Source organism: Protopterus annectens, chromosome 7.part0 (assembly GCF_019279795.1).
Source record: "Protopterus annectens isolate FY-2018-M chromosome 7.part0, PAN1.0, whole genome shotgun sequence".
NCBI classification, from domain to species: domain Eukaryota; kingdom Metazoa; phylum Chordata; order Ceratodontiformes; family Protopteridae; genus Protopterus; species Protopterus annectens.
In genome coordinates, this window is record NC_056739.1 from 650,060,814 (window position 1) to 650,074,288 (window position 13,475).

General features: G+C 39.7%; 1 protein-coding gene across 3 annotated transcripts in view; it reads left to right on the forward strand.

Annotated features, from left to right (window-relative positions):
• Nucleotides 1-5,588: 5,588 nt before the first annotated feature.
• HMG20A (high mobility group 20A) overlaps nt 5,589-13,475 on the forward strand; it is a 1,114,809-nt gene continuing 1,106,922 nt past the window's right edge. For 2 of the 3 annotated variants that reach the window (XM_044077217.1, XM_044077219.1), the window contains exon 1: nt 5,896-5,996. The gene's annotated coding sequence lies outside the window, so the exon portion shown is untranslated. Of the gene's footprint in view, nt 5,748-5,895; nt 5,997-13,475 lie in introns of those variants that run through there. The other variant, XM_044077218.1, reaches the window with a different exon arrangement.

Here is a 13,475-nt window from a genome sequence, read left to right on the forward strand (position 1 = left end):
ATTTAGGATTAGCAGGTCAGATGTTTGTCTATCTGAGAGGGGACCTGGATTTGGGTGAATGTCACCAGAGGTTAGCAGAATTTGGAGTGTCAGTATGTGTTTTTTAATATTAATTGTTTGTGAGCTTGATCTATGAGAGTTTTTCTTAGTGTGATGAGATGGAGTAATTTTTGTTAGGGAGTAATATCTGGTTGTAAGATATATGATTGTAGGGCAGATGTAAAAGTCTGAGTGGGTTTGAGAGGGTGGGTAGTGTGATGATAGTTGTGCAGCGGTAGGTCTGTTTGTACGGAAGTTAGGAAGGTTTGCGATAGTAGAGCTAGTGATACGGATGTGAGTGTGGGTAACATGATACTACTTTGAGTGAGAAGTACAACTATGATTCCTGGTTAGTTGTGTGTGAGGGTAGAGTTGTGTTGCTGGGAGTGGGATCAGTGTCGGATGTAATTGGATTGGGGGTGGGAGGGAGGTAGGATGAGTGGGTTGGGCTAGTTGTTAGGGAATTAGGGGTTGGACTACTGGTCAGGTGATTAGGGGTTAGAATAAAATTAGAAGTAGTGGGGGCGGGGAGTGGAGCAAGCCCGGGCACAGCGAGGGCGAGCGAAGCGGGCTGACACTGACTCCAAGTGTTTCTTTAGGCTTTGATAAGTATGTAGTGTTAGCTTAAATTGTTATATGTTAAACTGAAATTTTAACTGTAATTTAAACTGTATGTTTGCACTAAGTTATAGACTATGTTATGGGCACAGAGTATACATTTTCTGACGTATTGAAATTTTAACTGTAATTTAAACTGTATGTTTGCACTAAGTTATAGACTATGTTATGGGCACAGAATATACATTTTCTGACATTCTTAAAAGGATATAGAATTAAAGCTGGGGTTAGCTACAGATGAAACAGGAGAGGAAATGAAATGCTATTTTATAGATTTTAGTATTTCCCAAAAAAAATGACTTTAGTTTGGGGGGGGCACTACAATACACAGCTGTTTATTCCTGGTGATGTACTCATCAGTACAGAGGTTTGACTACGGAACTATACAGCAGAAATGTACTAATACACTCACTAACATTTTGCAGGCAAGGTATTTTACTGTCTAGACACTTGGGAAGTTAAGCACCTAAATTAGTATTTAGTCTCTTTAGTTGCAGAACAAGTGTCTGGGTGCCCAGTGCTCAAGAGAGCAATTTGAAATTTCCACTGCTTGATATGGGGGGCAGAGACCTGCTTGACCTGATGGATGGTTTGGATTAGAAAAAGGTTAGCTATGAGCTACTCAACCAAATGTTCAAATATTTAATATAAAAAGCTTCCAAAGTCTGTTATTTGATCACAATGCAGTGGTTTAGTAATCTCAGTCAAACAAGGAGCTTTGAATAAAAAACTTAAAATGTTTTTGACATTTAAGATCACATCACAAGATTAAACCAAAAACCTTGGTATGCTATGAGTGTTAAAAATGTGAAGACACCCATGCCAGTTTTCATAGCCAAAACTTACATACTACTTGACCTACTACAAGCTGCAAGTCTTACTAAACCACATCTTTATGCCTTCTCCTAAATGGGTAGCTGTGAGACTACATTGTCAGATAAACTACAGCTCACAAACCAGTGGCTGAAAACAGTCCAACATTTAAATATGCTTTACCAAAGATTGGCTCATTCTGACTAAATCATCATCTATCATCCAAATGTTACACAGCCATCTACTGCATTCATTCCACTTATGTTCATTTTACCTTAACTTCTCCACCCAACAACTTTGCTGACACATTTCACTTGGTCATTTCCAAACTTAGGAATGATCTCCCCATAGCATTTACCAGATCAGTACCAAGTATTCATTTATTAGGACATTTACTGTCTTCTCTGATCCGAAAGCATCAAGTCAAACTCTAAAGGGGACTTGATCAGTAACATGGGTAACAAAATTTAGTCACAATGACTGGAACTTCACAGCAACTACATCCTGTTCTGCCGAATCTAAATTGGTGTAAAAACTCTAGAAATCTAGAGGTCTGTACGACTTAATGCTGTCATTATCTGCACCACGTTCTTTTAACCTGTAAAGAACTTTAAGAATACTGCATTTTGTACTGCTGAACCAAGTTTCAGACACAACAATGTTTTAATCCACTTAAAATATTTTTTTATTTCATATGGAGATCTATCATACTGGCCTCTGCTTATAACAGGTTATGCCCAGTCAGAAATTCCAAGTAAAATAAATGCATATATTTTTTTTAAATGTCAAGTGGTAGGTGGGTAACAGTAAGACAGCAAGGCATAAAATGACAATTTCTAGATACATTATTTTTTTTCTATTAAAAAAAATCAACTGCAGCTGTGAACAGTTGCTTTACTTAGTAAGCTTAGAAGACATTTTATAACGTGTACATCTCTCACTCCCTTTCATATGAATCGAGTGGTTTAATATTAGGAAAAAAAATGTGTATTGTAACATAGTAGCTGTTTCACAAACAAATTATGTATATATACCATAATGTAAGAACTTGTGGCAACATGTACACTCAGTATATTACGGTACTGAAATCCCATGACAGTCCAGCCAAATGTGATTCACCTGGAAGCTACTGAAACATCAGACTTGGAGCAACAATGATTTGCCACATTTAGATGGTGATTTCAAGGCAAAGATGCAACACCAAGTCTATGAACTGCAAGATCATTGTACATTGAAAAGCTTTACCACTGAACTCCAAAAAAAGTGTCCTTATTTCCTATGAAAGTCGAAAATAAACTTTACTTAAGCTGAGGAAAATGCGCTCTCATGAGTTATTTTACTGTAAGCAAACTATACTCCAACTAAAGTGCCTTTATTGTGTTATATATACAAAAACAAGCACCAGAGCTCTCCATATCACAGCATGCTGTAACTTAAAGATAGTAACAATAAAATAAAATAGACTGGGAATCTTCCTTCCTTTAGATATGATGACAAATCGCAGCGTTTTTTTTTTTTTGTCCTTTGCGATAGATGTTTTGTAACAGGCAGTATTCTACAATAAACTGAAAACTTGATATAAACACCACAGAGACAGACATATACACACAATCTTTACTTAAGTAACTTTTATATTTTCTGGTTAAATTTAAATTTTTATTGCACTTATAATATTGACAATGAACAAAAGGGGTAAGGTGTAAGCAACAGAACCAGATGCATTTAGTTGTCCATCACCCCAAACCAGTTAACAAGTAATACTTACATGACACAGAACATCTCATCTACAATAACAGATTAGAAAATGATAACATAAATGTTATCACTACTGTAACAGCAATAACTCTGCCCATCATCTCAAGTGTTCGCTGTACAGAGACAATATACTTCTGCAGGATACCAGCAATTGTGGGTGTTTAACAAAAACATGTATTAACATGCCTCTATCAAGCTGGCTGACAAGTTCAAGGGGCTAGCAAAGGTGTCAAAAGGTTCAGGGAAATAATCAAATAAACACCCCAGACATAAAGAGCCAAAAGGGGGAAAACACAAGAATTGCACTATTAACAAACACTGTTAAAACTAAAGGAGTCTAACTATAAGCTTTGGTGCAATTCACCAACACTTAATGTCGTTCAGAAAAGTCATAACAGTTACAAATGAACAACACAACATTGAGGCAAACTCGAGGACCGTTGTGTGTCTGTCAGACACACACAATCATACACTTGCTTAATGGACTGTCCCTAATGAGCAGGGACCATTTACAGAAAGGATCTTGGAGATAAAAAAAAAGTTGACAGGTACTTCGCCAACAGTGGGCATAACATGCCAGAATGAATATGCAGTGTATACGGATGTCACATATCCCGTTCTTACCGACCTTCAGATTTTCTGGTCCACTAAATTCACTGTCAGGCTCCACTGCCTTAAGCAGAGAGCGCTATTATTCGGTGTTCCTCTTGTGTGTGTATATTGCATATACACCAGCCTCTTCGTTCCAAAAGAAGACACCCGAACAGAAAAGCAGAAATTAAATGCATCTACTAAAGTGCCATTAACCACTTTGATGACGACTCGGACTACAGATGTTATAATGTGCAACTAGCTGGTTGCAAGTTAACTTACTGCACCAAGCATATACACATACCACCACTCTTGGTAAAAGTTCCAACACCATACCTAATGTGTAAACAAAAACAATGTCAAGTCTACAAATAACTCAAAACCTGAAATGTGGCTTTAAAAAGTTTCAAGGAAAGCTGCGAAGTATCTAAACAGAAACATCAAACAAAGGGAACAGCAATGGCTGGTGTCAATGAATACAGAAACAGTGAGAAGACACTTTACTATTTAAACCCGCTGTGTTTGGGCACCTTAACCGACATACCATCAATGTTTACAACTTTGAAAAGTCACGCCGAAAACTAAAACCTTCTGTTGGCATTTTTTTTTTTCAAAAGTGGGGGGTGATTCTCTACATACCTCAGTGCAAATCACAAACATCATCCAGAAGTTAGACAGAAGTGAAATCCCCGGGCGGTACTTTGAGGCAGGGGGAAGACATGAAGGTACAAGGACGCTGCGCACAACAGCTGGGAATTTTCGCTTCTTCTGACAACGGAAAATCCAGTCATCCACAACAACTAAAGTTCAGGCTGTGCTAACACAGACAAAATTCCTCCCCTTTCTTAGTCAAATGTAAATCCAAGAATCCATGATGACATCAAGTACCCTCCGATAAGATTAAAACTCCAACTCTGCCGCTGTCTGCAATTTGTAAATTCCGAAATAAAAGTTACGCTTTAATCCACTGTAGAAATGGACTTTTAAGAAAAAAAAATAAACTTACCAGAACGACAGAAACAATGCAGAGCGGTAATCATAAATCCATCACGTATTGACTCCAAAGGAATCTCACCGAGCAGAAACTAAAAGCATACTAATTTTACCATAGCAGATGAAAACTTTTTACTTTACGCCCCCACTACAATCACAGCAAAACAACAGCATACAGCACTCACTCTCAGTCGTCTCTACCAATATCTCGCGCTTCCTCACTGACCCCTATTACTGCGCACTCCCGCAGCACGGACACGCGCGCGCGCGTCCCCCCTCCCTCCCCATTTAGCCGTAACTCAACTGAGGAGATGAGATAGAGGTCTGTCAAACAAAAATGTTGTGATGCAACTAAATCAAAACACAAAATCAGAGATGAATGTAACTTTTAGTGACGCATTTCAGACTTGCACGCATCATATCTGCTATTCCCATCAGCGTGAACCCTACAGGTGGTCTAAAACTAATGTATTTACTCCACATTCAATATCGCTTCATATGTGCCATGCAACCGTTAGACAAACTATATGGAAAGGGGGGCGTATTTCAGGAAAGAGTGATGGCAGAATTAAAATTAGACAATGTTAATAGCTAGAGCCACTCGTACATCCACGCAGAAGTGAACGTTACTCCACATCTACAGACGAGACTGTGAACAAATTAAGAAATACTACTCTAATATTTTTATTTCTCTTCAGGAGCTTAATAACATTCATATCATTTACCGTAACCTGCACTGTCTTGTGGGAAATGTAGTTTTCCAAAACAATGATGCGTGAGGGAACTACGTAACCCAACATGCTAGCTGAAATTTCCAACATCTGTGTACATTAGTTTTTAATCAATTCTTTTTATTTATAATGCTCATATTATGTAAGTGCGTACAACCCAGTTCTTTTCACATAATTAGAATTTGAAGGACCATACTTTCGAAATAGGTAAGAAAAGCAATGAACTTTTAAGCATTAAAACACTAATACTAAATTTCATAAAGCCTATGTTACAAATCAGTTTATAAACAGCCTCACGTTTTGGGGAGGAGATCAAGCTTATGGGGCGGACAGGATGTTGTGTTTAATTGTGGCTGGCCCTCGCGTGCGGAAGTAAGGGGGTGGGAAACGGCAGAGGATACGAGGAATTGTATACCGGTGGGGCTTAGGGAGCTTGGTATTGTAAGTAGCCTTTAGGTGAGTGATGTCTCCTCACGGTGCACAATCCAATGTGCTATTAATGAGGCAAAGTAGTAGACACTGTCTTCTCACGTTTTCTGTTTTATGACTGTATTTGCCATGTTTATAAATTTGTTTTAGAAGTTGTGTTTTTTTTTATTTGCATGTGTACTTGTAAAGCAATGTACAAGTCTGCAGAGCATTCTCATCGTGGGCTGATTGTGACAGCTTTTTGAAGTTGGTGTTCTCATTGTATTGCAACATTTCACTTTTATCATAATGGTGTATTTAATTATGCTACATCTATTGTATACAGACCGTTGCATGACTTCCCCGTCGGTACCATGTTGTTTTGACCGTTCTGGCTTTGTGGGAGTTGCTAACACTGCACCTGTGTTACGGTCGGTTTTGGCAGTAGTTTATGTTCAGCACATCTAGTAAGTTTTTTGTTTAAACACTCCTCTCTTAACTGTAAATCATATCTCTCAACCTTTTGGCTCAAGAAATCCGGACAAAGCTTTACATAATGGGAGGACAAAGGCCCAGAAACAGGGACAGGTTACAAACTTAGAAAGTAGCTGCAATAACATGGTTTGTGTTAAAATGCATTTTCTAAAAGGAAATGAAGTCTCAGACTCAATTGTATGCCATTATTTAGTAATTTCATTCCGCAGATCATCCAGGTGATTTGCTGGAAAAACATAAATTTTATGAGGAACAGACTGAAATTTTGAGGCAAAATCTTGACATTCTGAAAAAATCTGTCCAGTTGAGAGGTGTGCTGTAAATGCTTTAGTTAATTTTCTATTTACCTTCTGGTATGTGTCAGTGTCAGGCATTAAAGAAACGTTTCATTTTGTATGTTTTCTGTACTCCTTTAAGTATATACTTCTTTACTAATCTGTACGCTCCCTCATTCTCATGCTTTTAGGTTATTCAGGACTTTTCTATCCAGAATGTAATGCTTTCAGGAAAGTTACTTGATTTGCAATAAACTCTGCAATGTGTCTAAAGAAGTAAATTTACAGTAGTTATACCACAGTTATTATATCAAGTCCTTTATGTCTCTAATAGGTAAGTGTTTATTTTTACAAAGGTAGAGCACTGATCTCACTGGACCATTTGCAGCCACAGCCTAGATAAATAAGATCCCATAAGAAGTGAACAAAGCAAATTTAATACAAGGATATGCTAAAAACGTATACATATTTATAGATGCAAAAATATGCTAAAACGTTTAGTTCAGTAAGCAGTTTATAAAATCAAAACACAGATGGAATTATGTTTTGCAGCTTTTTGTGAATAATATGCAACTATAATAACTGAGAGGACTTCAGCTGCGGGGATAGCAGCAGATAATTACTCTGTGCCGAGTATCAGCTGTCTAGAGGAGACTTGTCATCCAGGCAGGGTACTTCGTGCTCCAGTCCTTGTATTCTTTAGCTGTCCTCTGCCATGAAGATGTGACATTCGTCCTGGTAGGCTGAGGGTTTGGCTTAACCTCCCTGGGCCAGGGACTAGTCATGTTTTAGAATGGACCCAGGCTTGCAAAAGAGCAGTTGTGGCTGGGAAACCATGAACCCTACCCTAGAGGTTGCTTATTTCACCCCTCTAGTCCTGGACATTCTAGCATCCAAGCTGCTATCCAAACTCTGTTTGTCTGGATTACAGTAAGGGCTTTATCCCCCTCACCACAGGATGACATTAAATGCTTTTAATTGAATAGTTAGTAGCATATGTGTGTGCCAGTCTGGACTCTGTTGTCTTTTTTTCCTGACTTCTGTACCTTTTAATTTTGTTTTAAAGCCGAGTCACTGTAGGCATGTGCTGGTCCTAATGTCCTTTTAAAGCTTTCTTTGTACATTAAGGTTTTTGTTTTGTATACCCTCCTATACCTGTGCTGTATTAAGTCTTTACACTCTTGTTCCAAGCACATTATTTGAATACTTTTACTGCCTAGATCTTGACTACTTTTTTTAGTTTGTGTAGGCTATGTAATTTTTTTATTTTCTGTATCTTTCACAGAGTTTAATTGTTGCCAGCAGAGGTGGCAAGCTTTACAGAAATATGGTAGTGGTGTTTGTGACACTATAGTAGAACAGCTAACAGAGGAAGACTGACTTCAGTGCTAACTTTTTCACTGTCATTGTTATCTTCTCGTTTGACATGAGCTTTTGTTATAGCTTGGTGAAGCTCCCGTTTAATCTTACAGTACTTTATAGTGTTCTTTTTGGATTTTCTTTGTTACAGACTGCAGTGTTACGGCGTGAGAAAGAAATCAAAATAATCATGTTAGAATGGTGACCTACACTTTGTTAGTCTGGATAAGACTGAGGAGATGTTGCAGGTGTGAGTAATTATCTAGATTAGGAAGTGAAGGAGATAAAAGCCATTCTGGGAAGGTGGAGTCTTGCTGAACCAGATGTGGTCACCAAGGGTTATTAAGAATTTTGGAAAAAGAGATAGGTGGGAGCAGATGTGATAAGTTTACTGTGCATCTTATCTTAGAGCTTTGATTTGGGAGTAGCTGATCAAGATGTTACCATTCTTGAGGAATTGACACATGAGGTGGTGTCTCCTCCTCCAGAAGATCAGTGATGCCCAAGTACAAATGAGGTAGCTGTGAGCAGGGCCAGGAGAGTAATGCAGAGATCCCATTGATGAGGGATAGGATGTAACCATCTTATTCTGAGGAAAGAAAGGGTCATGGAGCTAACTGTGACACTGAGTAATGGAAAATGGGTTGATAGAAGGGGAGTGAGAAGGCTGGCAGGGATCCCTGCTTTTTATTAGAGAGAAGCTCCATCTTTACCTAGCTGGATTAGGAAAGTATGTCTCCGTGACTGAACTTTAAGTTACAGAAACATAAAAATGGTATGGGTACTCTGTGTCTAATCAAAAGGAGAAAATGGATGCACTAAGGAGCATGACTATGTAACATTATGCAATGCAGGTAATTTGGAAAGGAAGATTGACAGCTGCAGACAATGATATTAGAGTGGACATTATCTGTGTCAGAAAAGTGGGCCAGTAGTTAGGCAGTGGGGCATAGATGTTTCATAGGTTCATAGGCATATATTAGGCTAATACCCACTGGGACCTTTAAGTCTAGCCGTGCAACCCAAACCAACTGTTTCCCTGCGTATCATGGGTGGTTATTGAGGGGGGGTATCTGAGTTAGGAAGTTTCTAGAGGTTATGTGGAGAAATTGTTAATTTGGGTATTACTGTGTCTCTTTCTGTTAGAGACATGGGGGCCAGACCCAGGGTGAATTTACAATTTCCATCCATTGGTCAAGGTTGCACTTAAATAGAGTTAGGGATGGACTCTGCTTCATATGGAGGGGAGAGCCTTTTACAGAGCATGGGGATCCTCTGAGGGACATACTTCTCTTGCCAAAATGTCTTGTTTATGTCAAAAGCAAAATTTAAATATTTGGATCTAGTGGTTCTGATGCTGTTCATTTTGCGGATATGCGAAAGGTCCATCAGACCGGGATCTGAGGCCACCTTGTTTGGCAGGCATAGATCTTTACTCCATATCCTATATGTTGTTGAGAGGAGAGAGAGGTCTTTAAGGCAGTTCTTATAGAACAGTGTGCTTATATCTTGGATTCTCCTGGTAAGAAACCTTTGTGGGCATTCCAGCTTTTGCATATGTATAGTCAAGTACATGCCAAAAGGGGCATTATACTTAATGATGGGTCTGATAAGGGCGGAATAAAGTGACACTGTGACCTCCTTGAACCTGGATGCCATGCCCTTACTTATTAGTTGGGCAATATAGAATTATTTTCTTACTGCCTTGACCATGTGCTGGTCAAAGGCCATATTGCTGTTTACATGTGTTCCCAGATCCAAACTACTGGGGCAGCTCTTTGGGTGTCTTATCAATGGAGTAATTAGCCTGGGTGGCAGTTTTCCCAAAAGGCGCTATAATGCATTTCTTGGCATTGAGTTTTAATTTGTGACTTTGGCACCAGTCGGTTGTCTGTGTTAGACCCACTTGTAAGAAATTTCTGTCATGGGTGAATCTATGATGGTTCCCAGTTTGCAGTTTTCTGTGAATTTGGTCAATCAAAGGCTTTTGACATTGGCCTTTATCTCCAAGAAGTAGACGCCAAATTGGAGCGGTCCCAGCATGGAGCTCTGAGGTACCCTACTGGTGAATGGTCTCTTTAGTGGAGATGGTCTCGCCAATCCTGACTTCCTGGGTCCTGTCGGTGAGCCAGCTGGCAACCTAGTGAGTTATGTAAGCAATTATGCCCAGTTCCGTCAGTCTCACAACTATACCAGAGTGGGGTATTGTATCAAAAGCCTTAGCCAGGTTCAGGTAGGATGTATGCACCATTTTCCCTTGGCTAGTCATGGGTCAAAAATTCACATACTTGCCTACTTCACAACGCAGTTACTCTGTGTTCTCTGATGCCATACCAGGTCCACATGAAGGTTACAGTTTAATATTGTTGATTAGGAAATACTCCAGTTTTTATAGATTCACAGAAACTCAATTGGCTTTTGATCTGTGAGGATCTTTAGAAGCCAAGTCCTTCACTCCTAATAAATGCTGAATACAAAGTAAATGCCATAGTGGAGTGGCCCCATCACTGAACCATGTGGTACATCTTTAGTGACAGGTGTTGTGGAGGAGGTAGGGCTACCTACCCTACCTTTCTGGGTCCTGTGTGTGAGCCAGTTTCCTATCCAATAAGTTGCATAATAATTAACATTTACCTGGTTGAGTTTATCTACATTACCTGAGTGAGGAGTGGCGCTCAATGCATTTGTGAGGCATAGATATGTGGTGTGTACTGAAATCCCCCCCCCCCACCAATCCATTGCTTCAGTTACCTTTTTGAAGATGTTGACCAGGTGAAGCTGGCAGGATCTGCCCTTGACAAAACTGAACTAGCTTTGGTGGTGAGTTTGTAGGTTACGTATGTCCATGTTTTCTAATTCCATGTAAACCTTGGCTCTAGATGATTGTCGGTGCTGAAGTGACATCCAGTTCCCATATGCAAAAATGGGGGAAAGGGGCTTGTGGATGCATGGTTGGATCTTCTCCATAGCCTTACAGATGAGACTGGTCGAACTTGTGGGTCTGTATTACCTAGGTCCATTGATGCCCCACCATTGTGCAGAGGGCTGACGTATCCTCTGTGTCTAACACAAAGCCTGTTTGGAGGATGATTTTGAGTAGTTTGTATAGGTTGTAGACAGGACTGGTTTCAGGCTGGCCTGTAGGCAGCCTAGTGTGTTATCATGCCTCATAGAAGTAGTGTTCTTGGCCTTGGAAAGTGCTTTGAAGACTTGTTCTTGCAGATGTAAGTATGTGATCATGGAATGTAGGGGGAGGTGAAGTTGGAGCTAAATTTAACTGCCAATAGATTGGCTATGTCCTCCTGGTCAGAGTATGTGATGTCATTTACTGTTAGAAACAATGGCCAACACTACACAAAGCTGAGGTTTCTAAGTTAAAGAAGGCTTTATATATGGTTGTGTTTTGCAAACACGACTCAGCAAAATAGCTAAACAAAACCACAGGCCACTGAATAAATGAACTGTTTAATCACCTCTAGCGCCATAGCTGTACATCTTCAAGAAGTAGTACAGCATACAAAAACAGTGATTATTTATATATATATATATATATATATATATATATATATATATATATATAGTGTATACATATATACACACACACACACACACACACACACACAGTCTAAAGCACACAATCATTCACGTAGTAAAACACACAATCCCATAATTACACTTAGTAAAACAATCAGTTATAAATGCATTACTGAAGGTGAAATATTTATGTACTAATCAAACTAGTGACAGGAAAGATGTGAGAAAATGTCACACTCAAAGACGAATTGTTACGTAAAGAGACTGTGCATATTTTAAAGTATAACACTTTGGTATCTTGGGGGTTAAACACAGAGTGCAATTGGAAATATTTAATTAATTGTTTTACTAATTGAATAATTATGTGATTATTTCGATTCATGGCCACAGGTCGGTCTTCTAGTCTTCCTCAAACATTTCAAGATTGGGAACTAATGTTTTTTTAAGTGTCTAACTGCTATTTTTCTGCTGTGTTAAACAATGTGTAGTGTTTCCTACTGAAACTAGGCTCACTAGTAGCTGTAGCATGCTCCAGATTCAGGTTTGCTGCATCTGGGTTTGTTTGTAAGTTGCTGCTTGTTCTGAGCATATTTTCCTGGCCATCTTTGATTGGAAAGGGCCCTTCTGCACTCTAGTGAGAGTCATGTGCTGATTGTGAAGGGAGAGTGGTCTAGGGCTAGGAGTAAGCATCTCACTGGTCCTTTTAAACCTTTTTAAAATGTTTTCAAGTTTTTAGCTTCTGGTATTTAAGCCCTGCGTTTGAGCAGGTTTTTGCTTGCTTGCACATTGTGCAGCATTGCTCACTGCCACGCAGTTCTGTGCCATAGCCAGGCAGGTAAATTTGACAGTTTTTCCATGTGATACAGGTGTAGCACATTAATGTAGTCCTCATCCTTAGTACTTTTCCCCTGTCCATGAGCTGTGACCTATTAAACCACCAGCACCCCTCCCCCCTGCAGAAATCTCCATCAACTGAGCACCTCCTTGATCGGCCCTGAAAAGCACCCCCTTTGTGATAACAGTTCTTCAACCTATCATTATAGACAGTTGGACTACCCTTGTTTCTCCTGCCAACTTTGTTGACATGGGTCACCTGGGGCGGTATAACACCCCCATAGTGCTGCCAGTCCTAACAAAATAAGGGTCATGCTGCTAACCACTAGGATCCTAAACCAAAAACTGCACACCCTGTAAGCACTTCTATCACTGAAAAATGTAAATGTCTGTGCAGTCACAGAAATCTGAGTGTACCCTGGCTTTCCAAGGGTGCAATGCCTTCCATAGCTTCAGACCACAAAATGAACGTGTGAGAACCAAAGGAGTGGCGTTTCTGTCTATGTTAGAGAGAAGTTCATCTCCCGTCTAGGTGTAAATTACATTTTAGTTAGACTGGACAACTCCATTGAGTTACTCCTAAGTTCAGGTCACTGTGGGTAAGACTTAAGTCATAACCAGTTATAGATCCCCTCCATAGGGCATGACGTGCACAAAGCTTGCTTGAGCAAACTGGAGTCGATCCAAATATTCCCGAACACTCTGGTTATGGGGGATTTTAATTATCCCACCATCAGCTGGGAAACCTACTCTAGCCCTAAACACTGTCGCAGAAGTTAATTGACTTTAACTCAAATGCCCTGAAACAAATTGTTCATACCCCAACAAGAGGAACAAACATACTAGAGCTGGTCCTCACTAACATGACAAACAAGATGCACTGCCACAATTGTCGAAACCTAGTTAGTTAAATCTGACCACAAATTGGTCACCTTCGAGCTGGCGCTAACACCGTAACTTGCAAAGGGTGAAGTCGGACTAAAACACTTCCCCAAGTCAAACTATATACCCTTCGAGGTGAATGTATAAA